We start from the raw sequence: 23486 nt of genomic DNA, 5'->3' as shown, positions 1-23486 counted from the left end.
CACATGGGTCATGGCATTGGATGCTTGTTTGTGAGTATGTACATTCTAATTTGAACCCGTTTTTCTCACACACTTTCCCTCCCGTTACTAAAAAATCATGTCTATTGTCTATTACATGTATTCTGTTCGCTACCAAACAACTTTGCGCGTCCTTTACTAACATGTGAAGAAGCACTCCCTCTACCAAAAATACGCATTTAATTTTGGCATTTTCTTCATCAAAAAATGGTATAGAACCTTATATCTACAAGTATAAAAACGGGGTAGAGAAGAAAAAGAGTAGCAAAAAAAACACTTGTTCCTCTCAATACACCACCACAACAATGAAAAAAACTTCACCACTTGTTTTGTGCATCTTGGATTTTTTTTTTTATTTTAATAATTTTTAGTTTCCTTCATATCATAAGAATGTGCCTTTAAATATGAATGGACACCGAATATAATATCCTTGTATACTATGTGCTGAATTTTTTTTTTTTTCACAATTGAATTCATGGCCTTCAGTTATTGTCTTAACCGCTCTACTGTGTTCTTTTATATATGTCTCTGGCTTGAAATTAACAAACTATTCCAATTATCTTAAAAAAAAAACTATTCAAGTTATGCTCTCCTTCATTAGCTTTGTAACTTTTGTTGGAACAAAATATGTTTAACAATGAACCTTAAAGAGTTTTGATGATAACAAGGTATTAAAAATTGTAAATTGGACTAGCTAATATTTGTTCAAGTGTACATGACCACAGTTAAAAAGTTACATCATTAATTGGTTCTGAATGAGCAAATGAAGAGCAAAAGAAAATGAAGCTTAGATGATTCTGAAGGCAATACGCTCCTGAAAGTAAAAGCGCTCCTGAAGTCAAGCTGCTCCTGAAGAAGTAGTGCTCCTGAAGAATAGTGCTCCTGAAGACAAGAGGTCCAGAAGCCACATCATCAGAAGCTGCATCATCAGAAGTTGGAGAAGCTGCACCATCAGAAGCTGCAGAAGCTGTTTCATCAGAAGCTGTATCATCAGAAGCTGCCTCATCAGAAGTCATTTCACCAGAAGCTGAAGATCAACTGGATTTGCAAAAGATTCAAAGATTGAAGAATCTACATTGCAAAAGCTGTCTATTGGATTCGAAAACACAGCAGAAAATTAGTGGAACATTGCAACGGTCATTTCAAAGGTGTTTGAAGGCATGTGCTTGCAATTTGGACGAAAGCGTTGACATTGTACTATTGTACGAACTGTACAACCACGTTCTCCACTACTCTGTTTTGTGTCCACGCTACAAGACAAGAAAACAGCTCCAGAATACGGCTTCGCCTGCATAGATGTTCCTTTGGATAAGGAATGGATTTCAAATTGGTTCTTCATAGGACAACAACCAAATCAGGCAAAATATCATTGGTGAAAGATCAAGCTTCAACAACGACTCTTTGGTGTGCTGGCAATTTCACAACGTCTCTTTCACACCTCTATATAAAGGAGTGAAGACCTAGAGATTTGGTAATGCAAGAACGCTGAACGAAAGACTCACAACATTTTTACAAGTGCCAAACCTCTGCTGAAATTGTTCTGCATTCACTTAGAATTTCTGTGTCTTAAAGTCATATCTTAGAAATTCTTAAGTCCATTGAGTCTGTATCTGATTTGTATTGTGAACACCTCTGATTGTATATCAAGTGTTCAACCTTAAACAATTTTCTGTGTAATTTTGTTTAGTTAGGAAGTCTCTTGCAATTGTGCTTGAGCAGGAAGTCTCTTGATTGTGTTCTTGAGCAAAGGAAGTCTCTAGCTTGTGTGCTTGAGCAAAGGAAGTCTCTTGCTTGTGTTCTTGAGCAATTGTAATCAGATATTACTCTTAGTGAAATCTCCTTGGAAGTGCAAGGGGGACTGGACTACTTCCGGATTGTGGAAGGAACCAGTATAATTGCTTTGTGTCGTTCTTCTTCTCTCTCTCTGTTTTATTCCGCTGCATTTAGATTCTGATTATCACTTCAGAAGCTGTCTCGCTTAGCTTCTGATCAGTGTGTTCAGTTTTTAGGAGAAACGAAGAATTTTTCTAAAACACAATTCAACCCCCCTTCTTGTGTTTTTCTCACCTTCAATTGGTATCTAGAGCCTTGGTCTATTGTGTAACACTTAACCGTGCAATAGTTAAAGATCTGAGAAAAACATGTCTATTCCTCCTCCTACTGGTTCTGGTGATACTAGCTATAAAAATGTCTCACATGATTATAGTGATAGTAAGAAAACCAGTGTTGGAAAAGTTCCAAAGTTCAATGGAGATGCTGAAGAGTTCTCTTGGTGGAAGACCAACTTTTACAGTTACATCATGAGCCTAGATGAAGAATTATGGGATATTCTGGAAGATGGTGTTGGTGATTTAGTCCTTGATGAAGAAGGAGCTGCTGTGGATAGAAAGAAACATACTCCAGAACTGAGGAAACTCTACAAGAAGCATCATATTATCAGAGGAGCCCTTGTCACTGCCATACCCAAAGCAGAATACATGAAGATGAGTGACAAATCCACTGCTAAAGCTATGTTTGCTTCTCTCTGTTCAAATTATGAAGGGAGCAAGAAGGTCAAAGAAGCAAAGGCTCTCCTGCTTGTACATCAGTATGAGTTATTCAAGATGAAGGATGATGAAACTATTGAGGAGATGTACTCAAGGTTTCAAACCTTAGTTTCTGGGCTACAGATTCTAAAGAAGAGCTATGTTGCTTCTGATCATGTAAGCAAGATACTCAGAAGCTTACCTGCCAGATGGAGACCGAAGGTGACTGCCATTGAGGAAGCTAAAGATTTAAACACTTTAAGTGTCGAAGATCTTGTTAGTTCTCTCAAAGTTCATGAGTTAAGTCTTAATGAACATGAGTCTACTAAGAAGAGTAAATCAATAGCTCTTCCATCCAAAGGCAAGTCATCAAAAGCTCTCAAAGTGGTTGAATCTGAAGAGGAAGAACAGTCAAGTTCAGATTCTGAACCAGATGCTACTGAAATGGCCATGCTCTCAAACAGACTTCAATATCTGGCCAAGAAGAACAGAAAGTTTCTCGCCAAAAGGGGTAACTCCAGAAGCTCAAGGAAAGAAGATCAGAAGGGATGCTTCAACTGTAAGAAGCCGGGATACTTCATTACTGAATGCCCTGATCTTCAAAGAGAAAAGTCAAAGGACAAGTCAAAGAGGTCTACATTCAAACCAAGCAAATTCAAGAAGCAGATTAAGCAGAGTTTAATGGCAACCTGGGATGATTTGGGTAGTGAATCTGGATCTGATAAAGAGGAAGCTGATGAAGATGCAAAGGTAGCTGTTGGGTTGGTAGCAACAGCAACTTCAGAAGCTGGATCAGATTCAGACTCAGAAGATGAAAACGAGGTATATTCCAAAATTCCCAGAGATGAACTTGTTGAGTCACTTAAAGAACTTCTTACACATTTTGAAGTAAGAACCAATGAGTTGAAGGATTTAAAAGAAAAATATGCTGATTTGGTACAACAGCAAAAATCAACTCTATTGGATCTGAAAGCTTCTGAACAAGGACTTAGGGGCTTTGACTTCATGTGTAAAACATATGAAGATCAGCTCAGGTTCTTATGTCAGAAGCTACAAGAAAAGTGTAATGAAAAACCTTTAAGTAATCATGAAATTGCTCTTGAAGATTTTATTATATCTGGCATTGACAGAAGCAGAGTAGCTTCTATGATTTATAGCATTTACAAGAACAATGGCAGAGGAATTGGTTTTCCAGAAGTGAAACTTGAGAAAACCAATCTAAAGTCTTGTTGTGAATGCATCAAGGAAGGTCTGAAAACATTCTTTGTACCAGAAGGGGCTGAGTTGGAAATTGTTGTTCAATCAGAACCTGAAGCTTCTAGTTCTAAGGCTAAGATTACTTCAAAGCCAAAGAACTCTAAGTCAAAGGCTATGATCAAATCTGATTCCAAGATTTCAAAGGTTAGGATCCTGAAAAGATCAGAACCTATTCCTCAGAGTCTGGTGAAACCAAAATCTGGGGTTCTGAAGTCTAAATTTCAGAAGAAGTCAGTTACTGCTTCTGAAGTACCAAAACCTAAGGTGATGGTTAATCAGAAGCAACCCAACTCACAGCACAAGGTACAAGAAGTGAAGAGTAAAGCCTTAAGTACTAACCTTCCAGGACCCATAGGACAATGGGTACCTAAATCTAAAAATGTCAATGATGCAGGTATGTCTAAGAGCAGTGCCAAAGCAAAGATCATGGTACCTAGACAGCAGTTGCTCAAGACACATGACAGGAGACAAGTCCATGTTCCTCAGCCTAACAATGAAAGAGGGAGGAAATGTGAAATTTGGAGGCAAACAGTCAGGCAAGATAATAGGTACAGGAACTATTGGTAATTCCTCTACCTCAATTAATAATGTATGGTTGGTAGATGGTCTTGAACATAACATTTTGAGCATTAGTCAATTTTGTGATAATGGTTATGATGTGCTTTTTGAAAAACCCAACTGTACAGTAATCAACAAGGAAGACAAATCCATTGTGTTCAAGGGAAAGAGAGTTGACAATGTCTATAAAATCAATTTTTCTGAACTGGCTGATCAGAAGGTGATTTGCCTACTATCAGTGAATGATAAGAAATGGATGTGGCACAGAAGGTTGGGACATGCTAACTGGAGGTTAATCTCTAAGCTTAGTAAGTTACAACTTGTGAAAGGGCTACCAGACATTGACTATCATTCAGATGCACTCTGTGGTGCATGTCAGAGAGGGAAAATTGTGAAATCATCTTTTAAAACCAAAGACATTGTTTCAACCTCAAGACCTTTAGAATTACTCCATATTGATTTATTTGGACCAGTGAGTACTGCATCCTTATATGGAAGTAAATATGGATTAGTCATTGTTGATGATTACAGCAGATGGACTTGGGTGAAATTCATAAAGAGTAAAGATGTCGCGTGTGATGTATTCAGTAGCTTCTGCACTCAAATTCAATCTGAAAAAGAATCAAAAATTTTGAAAGTCAGAAGTGATCATGGTGGAGAATTTGAAAATGAGCCATTTGAAACTTTTTGTGAAAAACATGGAATTTTCCATGAATTCTCTTCTCCTAGAACACCACAACAAAATGGGGTTGTAGAGAGAAAGAATAGAACTTTACAAGAAATGGCCAGAACCATGATTCATGAAAACAATTTACCAAAACATTTTTGGGCAGAAGCAGTGAATACAGCATGCTATGTTCAAAACAGGATCTATATTAGACCTATTTTGGAGAAAACAGCATATGAACTCTTTAAAGGAAGAAAACCCAATATCTCTTACTTTCATCAATTTGGATGTACATGTTACATTCTGAACAACAAGCTCTACCTAAAGAAATTTGATGCCAAGGCCCAAAGAGGAATCTTTTTAGGTTACTCTGAAAGGTCAAAGGCATACAGAGTGTATAATTCAGAAACACTCTGTGTTGAAGAATCTATGCACGTTAAATTTGATGACAAGGAGCTTGAAGATAAAACTTCAAAGCAAGATGAAAGTTTTGCAGAGATACAGGTTCCTGAAGCTACTCCAGAACCTGATCAGATAGCTGAGTCTGAAGATAGTCCAGAAGCTGAACCCACATCAGAAGCGCAAGATGAAGCTGCTTCTGATGAAGCACAAGATGGCTCACATCAAGCAGATCCTCCCAGAAACACATTCAAACACAAGTCTTCACATCCTGAGGAGCTAATCATTGGAAACAAAGATAGTCCAAGAAGAACAAGATCACATTTCAGACAAGTGGAGTCAATGATCGGACTAATCTCAATGATTGAACCTACAACAGTTGATGAAGCACTTTCAGATGATGGATGGATCCTAGCCATGCAAGAAGAGTTGAATCAATTTCAAAGAAATGATGTGTGGGATCTGGTACCCAAACCTCAGCACAAGAACATTATTGGAACAAAATGGGTATTCAGAAACAAGCTGAATGAGCAAGGTGAAGTAACAAGAAACAAAGCCAGGCTTGTTGCACAAGGGTATAGTCAACAAGAAGGCATTGATTACACTGAAACGTTTGCTCCAGTTGCAAGATTGGAAGCAATCAGGTTACTTCTTTCCTATGCAGTTAATCATAGCATAATATTATATCAAATGGATGCAAGAGTGCATTTCTAAATGGTGTCATAGAAGAAGAAGTGTATGTCAAGCAACCTCCTGGATTTGAGGATATTAAATATCCTGACCATGTTTTTAAACTGAAGAAATCACTATATGGCTTGAAACAAGCTCCCAGATCTTGGTATGATAGACTAAGTAATTTCTTAATCAAGAATGATTTTAAAAGAGGACAGGTTGATACTACACTCTTCAGAAGGACCCTTGGGAAAGATATTCTTGTTGTGCAAATATATGTTGATGATATAATATTTGGTTCTACTAATGCATCTCTTTGCAAGGAATTTTCTGAGTTAATGCAGGATGAATTTGAAATGAGCATGATGGGAGAGCTGAAGTTCTTCCTTGGCATTCAAATCAATCAATGCAAAGAAGGAGTCTATGTTCATCAATCAAAGTACACAAAGGAGCTTCTGAAGAAGTTCAAACTTGAAGATTGTAAAGTGATGAACACTCCAATGCACCCTACGTGCACCTTAAGCAAAGAAGATGAAGGAGCTAAAGTAGATCAGAAGCTGTATAGAGGTATGATTGGTTCTTTGTTATACCTCACTGCATCTAGGCCAGATATTTTATTCAGTGTATGCTTGTGTGCAAGATTCCAATCAGATCCTAGAGAATCTCATATGACTGCTGTCAAGAGAATCTTCAGGTATTTGAAAGGAACAACTAATCTTGGACTCCTTTATAGGAAATCCTTAGATTATAAGCTAATTGGATTCTGTGATGCTGATTATGCTGGTGATAGGATTGAAAGAAAGTCAACCAGTGGCAATTGTCAATTTCTGGGTGATAATCTTATATCCTGGGCTAGCAAAAGACAAACAACTATTGCTATGTCTACAGCAGAAGCAGAATACATTTCAGCTGCAAGTTGTTGTACACAACTACTTTGGATGAAACATCAGTTGGAAGACTATCAGATAACTGCTAACAGTATTCCCATTTATTGTGATAATACTGCTGCTATTTGTTTGTCTAAAAATCCAATTTTGCATTCAAGAGCTAAGCACATTGAAATCAAACACCATTTTATCAGAGATTATGTTCAAAAAGGAATTTTAGATATACAATTCATTGATACTGAAAATCAATGGGCTGATATATTTACTTAGTCTTTAACTGTTGAAAGATTTGATTTTATAAAGAAAAATTTGAACATGCATTACGTGTCTGATTAGATGTTTGCTTGCTCCTGAATAGGATTTCAGGTTCTGAAGTTAGTTCAGAAGCAGTAGTCCATCAGAAGCTCTTTATTGAGGTTCTGAGGAAAACTCGCTTCTGATGATGACGTCAGCATCTGAAGTCCAGAAGCTGGATTTATTGCTTTCGAATAGTTAAATTAGTGGAAACGTTGGGAGTTACTTTTTAAAAGTAACTTCTGGCCCACTAACATGGTAGTTACTCTGTGAACTTCTTACGTGGCCTGTATGTGTTGGTGTATAACTAAAAGGGCAATGATGATTTAATAGCTTTGAAAGTACTTTTCACGCGCCCCCAATTTTGTCATTAATGTTATGTTTGTTTGTCTCTTTTGAATTGCAAACGTTTTACTTTTAACACTTTGTCAATTCACACACTACTCACTCACAACAAACACATTTTGCTCTCAAACCTCTTGCGAAGTAAGTGCAAAAACCTTAGAACCCTAAATTCTCTAAATCTTCTTCAATCATCATCAAATGGCATCATCAAGCTCGCAACAAGAAGTTTCAGTATCTACTTCACGGATGGTCCCTGAATATGACTACAAAGGAAGAAGCATGAAATTGGAAGAATGGGAACTACAAGTTCAGATAGAGAATCCAGTGGATTTCAATTCTCTGACTTTTCATAAGTGTTGGATCAGGAATTTCTATGAAGAGCAAGGACTCATGCATTACTTCAAAATGTTGAATGGACCAACATATGAAGCATTGGTCAGGCACTTCTGGGTTAGAGCAAAAATTTATAACAAAGCTGCATCCATAGCTGAAGAAAGTCATATGGTTCTGCTCTATCCGGAACTGGAAGGAAAATCAAGAGAAGAAATGGGTCTTGCGCCGTTTGTTGAAGATGAAATCAGATCAAGCATCTGCGGTATTCCAGTGAGAATTGCACAATGGCACATAGAGTATGTTCTTAAGGCTGAAGCTTCTGGATATTACTCTGGAATTGATCTTTCAGGTGCTGCTGAAAAACGCATTTGGAAAAAGCAAGCCAACTTGGTGATATACAATTCTGAGAAGGAGAAGAAATATGCTGAATTGAGCATGGAAACTAAGATGCTTCTGAAGATTCAGAATGAGAACCTGTTTCCATGTGGTGACAGTGTGAAACCAAATTTAGCTCAGAAGGTTCTTCTCCAGCACTTCATCAAGAAGGAAAAGGTGAACGTGCCCAAATATATGTTCAAGTACCTCATAGAGTGTCTTAAACAGAGTCAGCTACTGGATAAACCCTGGGTTCCTTATGGAAGACTCTTATCAGAGATTTTCTATCAAGGAGTTATCTTGGTTTGTTTAAGCAGAACTCAAGGCTACACAGATCAGCTGCTGGATACAAAGACTGGAGCATTCATAAATGCTCAAACTCTCAAGAATATGAAGCTGATCACCAAGGTCACCAAGCTTAAAACTGATCTAAGTGAATCTCTTGTTGTATCTGATCTTATGAGAGATTTTCCACCCATCTGCAAACAGGATCCTATTGAAGTGCAGATGAGGTACATCAAGGAACACTATGAGGCAACCAACAAGATCATCAGTTTGGATGAAGTACCTGAAGAAATGTTTGGTGGTGCAGTGCCTCTAGCAAAAGGCAGAAGGACTAAAAGGAAAATGACTGCAGAAGAATACCTGGACGTTGAAAAGACTGTTAAGAAGGCAAGAGTTGCTTCTGACAAGCTCAAGATTGGTGGTTCATCAGTACCATCAATTGAAGAAGCTATTGGAGACATGGATTCCAGGATGATCATGGATGTTGGCATTACTCTTGATCAACCTGCAATACCAAAGAAGAAAAGGAAGCAAGCAGTAAGGAGGACCAAGGACTTTCCTCATGTTTCTAAGAAGACTGAAGCTGCTACTCATGTGTCAGAAGCTATTGGAAAAGCTATGGAGATTGCTTCTGAGCTTCAAGAGAGGGTAATAACAGAAGCATCACAACTTCTTAAAATTCCTGACACTGCTAAGGATAATCAAATGAAGTCAGCTGATTGTTCAGAACCCTCTTCTACAGGTAATATTTTCACACACTCAGAACCTGTAGTACATGAGATATCCAGTGACTCTCCTTCACCTTCTTCAAAATCCTCATCATCATCTTCAGATTCTGATGATGATATACCCATAGCTCAACTTGTTAGAAAACCAGTAAAACGCCAGTCAACATCAACCAATACCAACACAAAGCCATCTCAGTCAAACACTTATGAACCAGTTGGTCATATAATCAATGAGAAGTTGACTGAATTGGCTGTGCAGAGAGATAGAGTCATCAATAATATCTTTCGCCTTAACCCTTAACCTCTTAACATTCAACCCCTCAACATGATTATACCAGAAAATGTTGAGACAACCTCAGAAAAAGCCTCTGAGACAACTCCAGAAGCAACCGCTTCTGATAACATTGTTTTAGAAGACCCCCCACAACAAAAACCTTCATCAGACAAAGCCTTTTCACCCCCTCAATCCTCACCCCCTACAACTTCATCACCCCCACAACAACAACCAATTGTTCCTGAACTATCTGTTCCTGAACAATTCACTCCTCAAAAGACCGTTCCTGAACATTCTGTTCCTGAACAACCAGTTACTAAACCCACTCCTGAACCTGAACCTGAAACTGCCGCTCCTGAACACATTGTTCCTGAGCTAACCTCTGAGGATGATCAAAATGATCATGCCTCTGATATGGTAGTTGACCTCACTCCTGACCAACCATCAACCAGCCAATCCGTAACTACAAATGACCAATCATCACCAAACCTACCAATTATTCCCTTAGCCCCTCCAAAACCCTCTAAACAACCTTCACCTCCCACCATATACCTGGATTCTAAAGTTCTAAAGGATGTGTGGGAAGATATTGCTTCTGAAGTTCTCAGACTGATAGCAAGTAGAAATGACCTGGGTCATACAATAAACTATCAAAAGCAATGGAGAAGGATCAAGGAAAGGGTCGTCAACCTAATTTCAGCGCTGCATGATTCCTGTATTGAGGCTCAAGAGCAAGCCAAGCAGAAGCTGGAAGATTGGTTGAATGGCATAGAAGAGAATACTAGAGATGTTGAAATTCTTGGTACTTGGGTGAAGAATCCACTCAGTATCAAAGGCAGAGCACCTGATGAATTCCTGCCTAAGGAGCTGCATCTGAGTATTCCTTCTGAGATCCTAGAGAAGTTTGATGCACCTAACCTGGCTCTAGCTCAGGAGAACAAGGTGCTCAAAGAAGAAAATGAGAGGTTGGAAACAGTGCTAATAGAGCAGAAGCTGAAGATATCAAAGTTGGAAGCTGACATGCAAGAAGCCAAGATTAGAGAAGACAACTACAGAAAAGATATGGACAAGAAGTATGCTGATGTTCAAGAGCTTCTGAAGAAGATTTTAGAGAAATAAGCCAAACCCATAGTTGCACACTTTTAGCTTATTTTTCTGTCTTTTTAGGCTTTTGATACTCTATGTTCATTTCTGCTTCTGATTTCTTTCGCTTCTGATATTAGATGCTTCTGAATTTTTCCTGCTTCTGAAAATCTTTAACTGTTTATACCTTGTATGTTATTATTTGCTATGTCTGTTTATTTAATCTTTGAAGATGGTTAATGTGCTTTAAAATGATTTGAATTATGCTCTGAACCTTTAATCTTATGTTTTTCTCATCTCTTCTTTTTGTTTATGTCTTTTTGCTAATGACAAAAGGGGGAGTATATGTGATAGTATTTAAAGGCTCTGAGCCCCATTAATTAATGTTTGAAAATTTTGAAAATTTCTATCTCTTTTTATCGGTGTATCAAAAAGGGGGAGTATCAAATTTCAAATAACAATTAATTGAACCATTCTTCTTATCTATAAGTCAATTCTTTCAAGTTTTTTTTAAGCTCTGATATTATTGTGCGAAAAATGAATTTAATTAACCTGGATAGAACTTAGGGGGAGCTTACAAACCTCACCTTAAAAATTATCAGACTCAGGGGGAGTTAGAGCTTACAAACCTCAGACTCTGAGCTTACAAACCTCAGAACCCCAAGGTCAACTTGTTAATTAGATTAACAACAATTGATCAATTTTAAATACTATTGTTTGTCATCATCAAAAAGGGGGAGATTGTTGGAACAAAATATGTTTAACAATGAACCTTAAAGAGTTTTGATGATAACAAGGTATTAAAAATTGTAAATTGGACTAGCTAATATTTGTTCAAGTGTACAGGACCACAGTTAAAAAGTTACATCATTAATTGGTTCTGGATGAGCAAATGAAGAGCAAAAGAAAATGAAGCTTAGATGATTCTGAAGGCAATACGCTCCTGAAAGTAAAAGCGCTCCTGAAGTCAAGCTGCTCCTGAAGAAGTAGTGCTCCTGAAGAATAGTGCTCTTGAAGACAAGAGGTCCAGAAGCCACATCATCAGAAGCTGCATCATCAGAAGTTGGAGAAGCTGCACCATCAGAAGCTGCAGAAGCTGTTTCATCAGAAGCTGTATCATCAGAAGCTGCCTCATCAGAAGTCATTTCACCAGAAGCTGAAGATCAACTGGATTTGCAAAAGATTCAAAGATTGAAGAATCTACATTGCAAAAGCTGTCTATTGGATTCGAAAACACAGCAGAAAATTAGTGGAACATTGCAACGGTCATTTCAAAGGTGTTTGAAGGCATGTGCTTGCAATTTGGACGAAAGCGTTGACATTGTACTATTGTACGAACTGTACAACCACGTTCTCCACTACTCTGTTTTGTGTCCACGCTACAAGACAAGAAAACAGCTCCAGAATACGGCTTCGCCTGCATAGATGTTCCTTTGGATAAGGAATGGATTTCAAATTGGTTCTTCATAGGACAACAACCAAATCAGGCAAAATATCATTGGTGAAAGATCAAGCTTCAACAACGACTCTTTGGTGTGCTGGCAATTTCACAACGTCTCTTTCACACCTCTATATAAAGGAGTGAAGACCTAGAGATTTGGTAATGCAAGAACGCTGAACGAAAGACTCACAACATTTTTACAAGTGCCAAACCTCTGCTGAAATTGTTCTGCATTCACTTAGAATTTCTGTGTCTTAAAGTCATATCTTAGAAATTCTTAAGTCCATTGAGTCTGTATCTGATTTGTATTGTGAACACCTCTGATTGTATATCAAGTGTTCAACCTTAAACAATTTTCTGTGTAATTTTGTTTAGTTAGGAAGTCTCTTGCAATTGTGCTTGAGCAGGAATTCTCTTGATTGTGTTCTTGAGCAAAGGAAGTCTCTAGCTTGTGTGCTTGAGCAAAGGAAGTCTCTTGCTTGTGTGCTTGAGCAATTGTAATCAGATATTACTCTTAGTGAAATCTCCTTGGAAGTGCAAGGGGGACTGGACTACTTCCGGATTGTGGAAGGAACCAGTATAATTGCTTTGTGTCGTTCTTCTTCTCTCTCTCTGTTTTATTCCGCTGCATTTAGATTCTGATTATCACTTCAGAAGCTGTCTCGCTTAGCTTCTGATCAGTGTGTTCAGTTTTTAGGAGAAACGAAGAATTTTTCTAAAACACAATTCAACCCCCCTTCTTGTGTTTTTCTCACCTTCAACTTTTACTTGATTTGAGTTTTCATACGATTTAATTTAGTTTCTATCATTCATATGATTTTAAGATCAAAATGATCATTGTAGGTGGGGAAGAGATTAAAACTTACAATTTGGGTTACATGCATAGATATTATAGTCAAATCTTGTGCTTCATCTTCTTCATGAAATTGAGTGGTACATTAAGTGTTTGTGTTGAATAATTTAAAAATTGACAATAATGACTAATTTAATTTAATTGATGCATTAACTTATAAAATATAATTGGATCTATGATCGATTGCAGTTGGCAAGAAATGTTTAGAACTCTGTTAAAGTTCTTAATATAGATGAGCACAATGATTCATTCTTGATATGCTAATTTAGTCTCTGAACATATAAGTATATGTTACATTGTATAGTCATAAGTCTTCCTTTCTCAAGAATTATAGAGACAACCTATGTTATATTCATGGTGAGGTCTATGTTATCCCTTGATGATTTTGGGGTAATTTAACCCTAATCACAAGTAGAACTCGATTATAGAACGAACGAGATGAAGGAAATGAAAAAGTTTAATGTTCTTGAAATTTTTCTTTAAAAGGGGTAAATTTCCCCCAGTTCATCAAGGGATAATGTAGAAAAAAATTCATATTCATGTATTTTACTCCCTCCATCCCTTTTTATAGGTAGTTTACAAAAATCACGGGTACTTAAAAAAGTAGTTGGAGTAGTAAAGTTGTCTCAAATGTGTGTGACTATTACTAGATTACTCTTAATTAAGTATATATTTAATTCTAACTTTTCATATAGCAAGATAAATTGATAGTATTAATAAGGGGTATATTTGGAAAAAAAGAGCAATCAATGCATCTAGAAATTTGTATATGATCTTATATTTAGGGACAAAACTTTTTGTAAATTAATCCTATAAAAAGGGACGGAGGGAGTAAGTCTTGTTATATTTCTCGGTTTGCTAACTCGTTATGGGCTATTTTACAAAGCTCAATTCAATAAGTTATCTAACGATTTTTAAGATCTTATGCTTCAAGAGAAAGAGAGTTACGACATTAATATGCCTCATGAAGATCCTAACCGTGATAAAGATTAGGGTAAATTACACTAACCTCCCCTGAGATTTCTCTAAATAACGAAGACACCCCCTCTAGTTTTATAATAGATATTAACCTCCCCTAAGTTCTTTTAAAATAGTTAAATACCTCCCTTTGAAGCTTAACACTGTTTGCTAGCATTAGGTTAAAAACAAAAAACATTTTTTTTAATAGAAAGAAAAACATCATCATTTCCATCATTGAATACGATATTATTTGTTGATGGAGTCTGGCTTCAGAGCAGATTAAAATATCGTAACATAAAAAATGATAATTATCGAACCAAGTTGTCACAGTAACGAGCCAATTTGAAAGAATGGAGTCTCTATCCGTTGTAATGATTCTACATCTTGTTTTTTCTTCACCCATCTTGAGTACATGATTATAGAGTCACATATTCCTTATTTTGTTTTTGCTTTTTTATTTCCATTGTTTCATGATTCTATTTCTACATCTTGATTTCAAGTTATGTGTTTTTTCTATTATTTTCTTTTTTCTTTTTATTAGCACCGTTTCACGGTATTCTCTTAGAAAAAATGGGCATTGGTATTAATTTCTCAGTTTTATTATTGTTCAAAAGTGGATGGTGAGGACTTTGCCACAATGGATCAGTTTTAGCAATAGATAACATGTAAATCTTAAAGTGAAAGAAGCGTTTTCATTGTCTTTAATGGATTGAAAATGAAGTAGTTCTTGTTTTAACGGAGGATGGACGGAGATAACAGTAGGGGGTGTTAATGTTGAGTGAGAAAATAGAGGGGAGGTGGAATGTAATTAGATAAACCTCAGGGGAGGTTAGTGTAATTTGCTCTAAAGATTATTGTTACGGATGGTGTTGCCATTTGAATGGTGAAGGATTTCCTTTGGCGAAACATATTTGTCATTAACAATGAAATACACAGTCGACTCTAGAGAAGATTCCGATATAGATTTTGTTTCATCAACTTAAAAGAATTACTTGTCCATGATGTTTGATAACTTAGAGAAAATATGTCATGGTCCGCTTGCATTGAATTTATTTGAAAAGATCACTATTATAAAAGTCATTGTTGTGCTCATTTAAAATACATTCTATTTATCTACCAAAAATATAAAAAAAAAAATACATTCTATTTAGCTTGATGGTTAAATTATTTTCAAGGTTTATGAATATTTATGTTTACGGATGTGGTTTTTGAATGAGTATGTACTTATGTACAACAAGTGCATATAGTGATATGATTAATGAAAAATGGAATTTATTTTATCCACAGTTTAAGGTTAAAAATCATTTTTCACACTTTATAATTTATGTTCTTACGATTTTGGAATAAAAGTATAAATTATGAATTGTGTAGAAATGGTCTAACTTTAAAGTGTGTGGTGAAAGAAATTCAACTTTTCCATCAATCATGTCACGATATACACTTGAACAACAATCTTAGTACAGGTGGAGTTTAACATGGGAAAGGTGAATCCTTTCCCACCATGGGAAAGTAGGTTTGGACCATTAGATAAAAGAGAAACAATGATCTTATCATAGACTCTCTACATTAGATTTTTTTCACTTCATCTTCAACCTTTCAACCATGATAACAACCCAGAAAAAACTTCCTTCTTTAAAAAAAATCAAATCAAAAATCTTGGTGTTCATAAGTTCTTTTAGTACAATAACTCAAGGGTTTACCCAAAATTAATATTTTTGCTTCCTCCATAAATCAAAGGAAAAATCAACATTCAATTCCAACAACCCATGAATCAAAGCGAAATCAGTGCAAAAACTTTGTTGGAACATGTGTGGAAATTGAGTAAAAAGACTATAAATACAAATTCCCATGTTGGGTAGAACTAGTGTTGTGTGAATTGAAAAAAATGGAAGTCCCACATCGGATGGAACACACACATTATTAGTGTTTATATAGTGGGGGTGTACCTCTAATAGGGACAAATGATTATGTGAACAAAGTAAGCACTAGAGAAAAAATATATATTGATATATATTTTATTATTTGGAAAAGATAAATTAAATAATTAATTTAATCTTGGAAAAGATAAATTAAATAATTAATTTAATCATTATTAGAAAGTGCTTTCTTAGTCCTCAAGTTTTGCTAAAATATTGTGGAACGCAATCTAGAATATTTTGGAACACAATCTGAAATATTTTGGTAGGAAATCTAATATATTTTAGTGCATGATCTGAAATATATTTTGGTACATAATATAATATATTTTTGTACTCAATATAATATATTTTGGTACTCAATTGAGATATTTTTGTACTAGATCTAATATGTGAATTACTTAATCACAAAGTAATGTATTACTTGTTCCCAAAGTTTCTCACTTATTAGTTGTGAATTTTCTCTAAAAATAGAGAGCTCACACAGTGCATTCTACAGACCGAAATTAAGAGTGTTCTTAAGACCATATAGTCCCTTTTTCGTATATTGTCCCTTCGGAATCAAGAATGGTCTTAAGAGCATAGTCCCTTCAATTATTTATGTCTCTTTAGAATAAATAATATTTTAAGATCATAGTCCCTTTTCGGTATAATAAGAATGATCTTAAACATATATATTCTTCTTCAATTCATGGAGAAGTTAGATGTTAGAATGGTCGTAGCACCAAATTTGAGGGGTTGAAATACCATATTGATATTTGGAGATGTTAAAAATTAGAATGGTGGTAACACCATATTTGAGTGGTCACGAAACCATAATAGAGTGGTTAAAATACCATATTGGTTTCAGTATTAAAAGAGTGGTCTTTGTACCATATTGAAGGTGTAATTCTCAAACGGTTTTCTACAGTGCAGTAGTTAACCGCACAGTTGTAGATGGGCTTGTTGGCGGCGTGGTTGATAGTCTGCCTTGCACAATTTTGGGCAGTGCCACGAAACGACTTAAAGAGAGCGACCTGGTCGTGACTCAACCTAGTAACAACTTCGGCAGAAAATAGAATTTGGAAAACAAAAATACAACAGTTTGGGAATCCAAAAACAACAAACTTGCTTGTTGAAACCTCTTGTTTCTTGTAGTTTCACTTTCAAAAATACACATAACCTCTTATTTGAAAATTTATTAAAAGGGAATGATTAAATTGAATATATGAACTCATTCCATCAAATTTCTGGATTTCCATTCATCTCCTCTGCATAACATTGATTGTTGAGTTGTTTCTATTAAATCATCTTACTCTGTTCACAAATTACTTTGTAGAGTTGAAAAAAATTATTTGATTTTGTTCTCCTCTCTTGACTGTATTTTAAAAAATTATTTGATTTTGTTCTCCTCTCTTGTTCTGTTCATGAAATGGGTTTCAGGTTGAAGATAAGATTTTAATTGAAAATGGGTTTCTAGCTGCACAGAGAGCTAATGGTGGTGGTGATGGAGCGGCTATAGACCCATGTTTATGAATTCTTGGTCAGACTCATGCTTAGAATTTGCATTTAAGACTCTTACAAGTGTGATTCCAGTAGAGGAAAATTTAGCAGTTCAAGGGGGTGTCCAGGAACCTGTTAACTATCATGATGGAGGGGATGGTGTATCAGCGTTGCCAGATTTTGGATCTTCTAGTTTTTCACAAAGTGATTTCTCATTTCACTTTGACACAGGAGGCAAGTCCATGCCAGGGCAGCAGTCATCAATGAGCTCTCCATTCCCATCTCTGAGCCTGCAAGGTTGTCCTGGAGTTGATCCACAACAACAATATTCCCAGTTCAATAATAATTTTCAAAGACGGTAAGCTCTTACCTTTGTTGCTGAAGCTGAACCCGGGATAGCTGCCATTAATCTCTGATTGTACTTTCATAGACTACCAAATTGTTTTCATTAAGAATCCTTTTGTTTCCTGGTATTTGTGAATACATTCTGAAGATAAGGTCTGGCTTGTTGTTTTGCAATGTGTTAGGTAAGCAAAATGCTTGAGGTTCAGAAGTCAGTCCTACTGTTGTATACTATGTTTTCCTTTACTATGTTATCTAACATAACAACTATAGTATTATGTATATCCATTGTTATTAAATGGTTCAAGGTAGTAGTATCCCCACCTGGAGGTGATGCTATGATAGACAATAGACCTAAGCTTCAGGCCATGCTTTCAAGAAATGATTATACCAGCTCATTTAATTGTTTTATTAGGACTACTATTTGCATGGCTCCCAAACATCATATAATTTGAGTCTTAATGTGTTTAATGGAGTAGCTGTTTTAATTTTTTCGGTGTTATTAACAATTAGGACCATGTGCCAATATTTTATACTTTGTTTTACTTATGACATAAAATTTTAAACCTACCTGTTCAATTCGTCTGTTAGCAATTTATTCAAATAAATTTTAGTTGTGATTCTTTTTCTTTGGTTGGGCTGAAGTGGTATTTATTTCTAGAATCTTTTTTTTTTTGTAAGAAAATTGAGAGATTTCCTTTTCTCATCCTACTAGCTTCTCATGCGCACGTCAAATTTTTCCATTTTACTTTCTTCGGATTATATGATTCAAACCATTTTTACCATATTTTAGATTATATAATCCGAATTCTTTAAAAAGTCAGAAAACAACTTAAAATTGCCCTTGCTTAAAAAAACTGGAAATTGCCCTGGTCCCTCAAAATCTTGTTTCAACACGGTTCGAAAAATCCCTAAAAAAAAATACGGTTCGGAAAATAAAATTTGAAACAAGCTACTATCAGCTCGGATTATATGCTCCAAAAGGTGTTAAACCACCAACATACCAAGTTTAAGACCAAGTGCAGTTATATAATTTGAACTTCTACGATACAAGTTTGGATTATACAATTTGTATTGTGTAAGCACAAAATCAAAGTTTGTGTTTATAGGTTAACACATTTTCTTGGACAAAATGACGATAGATTGCTTTCAACATGCATCAAAACAAATTATTAGCTCAAATGTAATTAAAGCACATGAAACTACACAAATTAAACATAAATTAAAAAATAGTAGCATCAATATTCATAAGTTACATTAACAATTCCAAACAAAAACCAAAAACACAAATTACTCAAATGTTACAACACATAAACGACACTATTGAATAGCATGCCCACCCCTTCCAACCCCCTCCGTCTTTGGAGATAAACAACCTTCCTCAGACCTCGTCTAAAATATTATTCAAACTCAGCTATGTTGGACTTCTCTGCTCCTTTTGACCACCAATCATTATACCTAAGGCATGGTAACGGATGCGACCTAACTGTGAGGTCTTGTTCAACTGATGCATGCTCCCTTGTTTATACTATCATTTCTCTTTTTTCTATAATATGTTTAATAATTTAATATTTCATTTCAACTTTTTTTCAATATGTAATAAATAATTAAGTGTATTATTGATAAATCATTAATATTGCATTGAACTTTTAAAATACTAGTAAATAGGAAGAAAAAAAAAGAAATTCTATAAATGCAACAATTAAAAAGAAATAGAGAGAGTATTTTTTTTAGGAGAGAGAGTATGTTATATCTAAATCCTTTATTATAAAAGCCTAACTTGATGTGCTGGCAGTGTTGCCCTAATCACTTCTGTTTTTCCCTCCCTAATCCCTAATTAATGCTAATCTCAACTGCCAACCACACCCTAAATCTCAGCCTTTGATCGGATGACCTTTCATGTACCTAGATAAACCAATCAGATTCTCCCTCCTTCATCCTTATACCAGTACACTTTTCTTTTTCCAATACAACAAATACAATCAACCTTTAGATTTCCAAGACACCCGTTTTTGCAACTCTGTCATCTCTGCCTACCTTCATTCCAATACACCAACCTTTCTCTGCCAATGAACACAATTTTACCTCCGTGTCTTTTCCACTTTTACCGTCGTCCATCTCCTCTCATCACTCCCTTCATCAACGCCCTTGGTTCCCATACCACCCTCGCCATCGTCGGCTATACTGCCACCGTTTGCGACGAAGGCTTCATCGGTTTTCACCTCTGCGAAAAACTCATGTCCGATATGAAGGTCTCAATATCAAAACGATCCGCAACTTGAAGGTCTCCTCAAGATGACTGATCTGGTAATTTTCAATTTTAGGATTTTTTTTTTCTTTCAATTTAATTAGTTTTTTATTTTGATTTGTTCTTAGAATTTTTTATTTTGATTTGTATTCCAACTGATTACTGTACACGTCGACTTGATACAATTTATAGCAATTTCATTTCATTGTTGCACTTTTGTGGTGAGTTTTAATACATACGAGAGTTTCTGTCAGGCGTGCATTCTTATCTCTTTCATAAATTTTGATAATTTGGTGATTTACAAGGTTTAATATTTTTTGGATCTGTTATAAGTATATTGTGTTATTTTGGTTCATTGGCTTTGATGAATTCAAATTGGGATGGGCTCATTGCGTTGCCAATCTGTTAACTTGATTTGTTTCAGCTATATTGGTGTGCTATCAAAAAGTAAGAACACATGGTATTTTTTTGAAGTGATGCTTGGCTTAATTGCATGATTTCTATTGGTTTTACTATTTTGTAAGTTGTGTGATTGAAACTCTATGTGATCCTTTTAATATTTTGAAACAGCTTGTGTGGTTCTCGGTTCTGGCTAAGCTTCAAAATCCCCACCTACCGTCGATGCATAGGCGTATGTGGCTCTTCCCTTGTAGCTTACATGGTTTATGCAAATGTAAGTAATTATTTATATATAGATCAGATGTATATTTCTTTCTAAATTCGTCTGATTTTGATTTCATCTGAAGTACTCCTATATATGTTAAAACCCTTCAAAGTCAATAGCAATCTCCTCTAATTCAACTGACTTTCCTTTCCATTTTGTGAGTACCACTTTCAATAAGCAATTTGAGGTAATGAAAATCAGCATGTATGGATATTAAGTTGTCATACATTTCCCAATTCTAGTGTTATATATTTTTTCTTGGTTATTTAATCTTCTACAACAATTTCATTTTACGCAAGGACGGAGAAGCAAATAGAGATAGTTAAAAGACGACTCACTTTGGATCTGTACTTTGAAAAATCGAAACCAAATTGAGAGGTTGCAGAAAATGCGAGCAATCGCTGAAAGTAAAAATGCAACAAACCTATTAAATTTTTTCCATAACATACATTAAATGTTGCAGTAGCTTGGGTTGTTTTTGATTAGCCTTCTTTTGTATTTAGAGGTGCTGTTTGATCAATTTAGACAGTCTTCGGTACTTTTTGGGTACATTTTTTTGTTCAGTTAGCTTGGGTCTCCAATAGTGCTTTTTTGTTTGTAATTGAGGCCTGTTTTGTATGAATTTAAATATGCATTGATATTCATCAATCAATTGTTGTATAATTTAGTTATATTTTCATTTTACTTTCTTCACAAACATGTAAGCATCTACAATCTACTTATTATGTTATAGAAATTTTGTCATGGGTAGCTTGATACTAGGGCTGGAAATGAGTCGAGTCGAACCGAACTCGTCTGAGCTCGACTCGACTCGATAAGAATCAGCTCAGCTCGAAACTCGACTCGAGTTCGATACGAACTTTTTTTTTAACTCGAGTTCGACTCATTTAAAGTTCACGAACAACTCGGTTCGGCTCGTTAGGTTCAACTCGTTTGCTCGAGTAAGATAATTCAAAACATTTTTTTGTTTTGTTTGTCAAAAATGTATATATTGACCATTTAATTTATTTTTAAAAAAAATTAAAATAAAATAAAATCATTCACCTAGTTGGTCTTTAAGACCACTAAGGAAAATAGTAGTAGCACTTAATGTTAGTACTACTGTAGTTTGTAGCATTGTTAGGATACGCTTCTCTTTTATAACTACTGCCCCTCTCTAATGTTGTTGAACTCCCCGATGTGGGACTAAATTTAGTGCAAATATCTTTGGTTCAAAGCCCGTACAAATATGTTGTTAGCGTCTCTTCTTTTCATTCTCTTTTATTATAATTATTGTTAATTGTTAAACAAATTAGTATTATTTCCTCTGCAAACAAGTACATAAATATCATAGGAAGTTTGTACTCTATTAATACTTACTAACTAATATATATCGAGCTAGCTCATGAACCAACCGAGTCGAACTATGTACAACTCAAGTTCAGCTCATATATTTAACGAACTTATTTTTCAGCTCAAGTTCAGCTCATTTGGTTCATGAACCAAGTTCAACGAGTTAATTATCGAATCGAGTTCCGAACTATTGTCGAGTTGGTTCGGTTCATTGCCAGCCTTACTTGATACATTTGTTGTTGTTGTTGATTTTGTTTTATTTTGGCAGGTTGTAATTCATGGTTTGGGAAAAAATGTTGAAAATTTCAGTTGTCACATGATATGGCAAAGATGGCATGAAGCTATTGAGGTGGATGAAAGCAGGTTAATTTATCTGATTTATGGCTGAGAACAATGGAAGATATATGATGTGTCAGCGTGATGGCCAAAACTAGCATCTTCATGTTGGAAGACATGCATAATCTGATGGTTTAGTTGATTATTTATCTTCAAGTGTTCTTAAAATCAAAAGTGTGATAAAACGCACAAACTCAGTTTATGCTCCTATTATTCATCGTTTACTAATACTATATTTAACTACACCAAAACAATGAATTGTATAAGTTAAAGTAGCCTCTTCTACTATAGTTCACTGTGCATAAATGTTATATCAACTGAGCTATTTTAACCATGTTCAATTCATCTTTTAGCAATTTATTCAAAGAAATTTTAGCGGTGATTCTTCTTTTTTTTTTGTTGGGCTGAAGTGGTATTCTTATTTAGAATCATTTTTTTATTGGTAAGAAAGATGAGAGATTTCCTTTTCTCATCCTACTAGCTTCTCATGCGCACGTCGAATTTTTCCATTTTACATTGTTCGGATTATATGATTCAAACTATTTTTACCATATTTTAGATTATATAATTAGAATCCTGTAAAAAGTCAGAAAAAAACTGAAAATTGCCTTGGTTCCTCAAAATCTTGTTTCAACATGGTTCGGAAAATAAAATTCGAAACAAGCTAATATCAGTTCGGATTATATACTCTGAAAGGTGTTAAAGCCCCCAACAGACCAAGTTTAAGACCAAGTACAGTTCATATCTTGATACAATTTTAGATTATATAATTTGAACTTGTGTACGATACAAGTTTGGATTATACAATTTGTTGTAAGCACAAAATCAGAGTTTGTGTTTATAAGTTAACACATTTTCTTGGACAACTTGACGATAGATTGCTTTTAACAAGCATCAGAACAAATTATTAGTACAAATATAATTGAAGCATATGAAACTACACAATTTAAACATAAATTAAAAATAGTAGCATCAGTATTCATAAGTTACATCAGCAATTCCAAACATAAGCTAAAAACACAAATTACTCAAATGTTAGAACACATAAACAACACAGAGCATATGCCCACCCCTACCAATCCCCCTCCGTCTTTGGAGACAAACAACCTTCCTCAAACCTCATCCAAAATCAGATTCAAGTTCAGCCATGTTGGACTTCTCCGCTCCATTTGACCATGGACCATTATCTCTACTATATGGTCTCTAATGCGG

The 23486-nt window shown here is 35.4% G+C and overlaps 1 long non-coding RNA gene across 1 annotated transcript; it reads left to right on the top strand.

Moving 5' to 3' along the window:
• The first annotated feature begins 20343 nt into the window (after positions 1-20343).
• Positions 20344-22552, top strand: LOC146927151 (uncharacterized). The gene is made up of 2 exons (XR_015005596.1): positions 20344-20615; positions 22207-22552. It is a non-coding gene; the product is annotated as an uncharacterized LOC146927151 (long non-coding RNA).
• The last annotated feature ends 934 nt before the right edge of the window (positions 22553-23486 follow it).

The sequence above is a fragment of the Medicago sativa genome, chromosome 4 (genome assembly GCF_051527215.1).
Source record: "Medicago sativa cultivar Bolivia chromosome 4, Bolivia_mono, whole genome shotgun sequence".
Lineage (NCBI taxonomy): Eukaryota > Viridiplantae > Streptophyta > Magnoliopsida > Fabales > Fabaceae > Medicago > Medicago sativa.
Note: the sequence above shows the minus strand (reverse complement) of the source record. Positions and strands in the feature narration are given on the sequence as shown.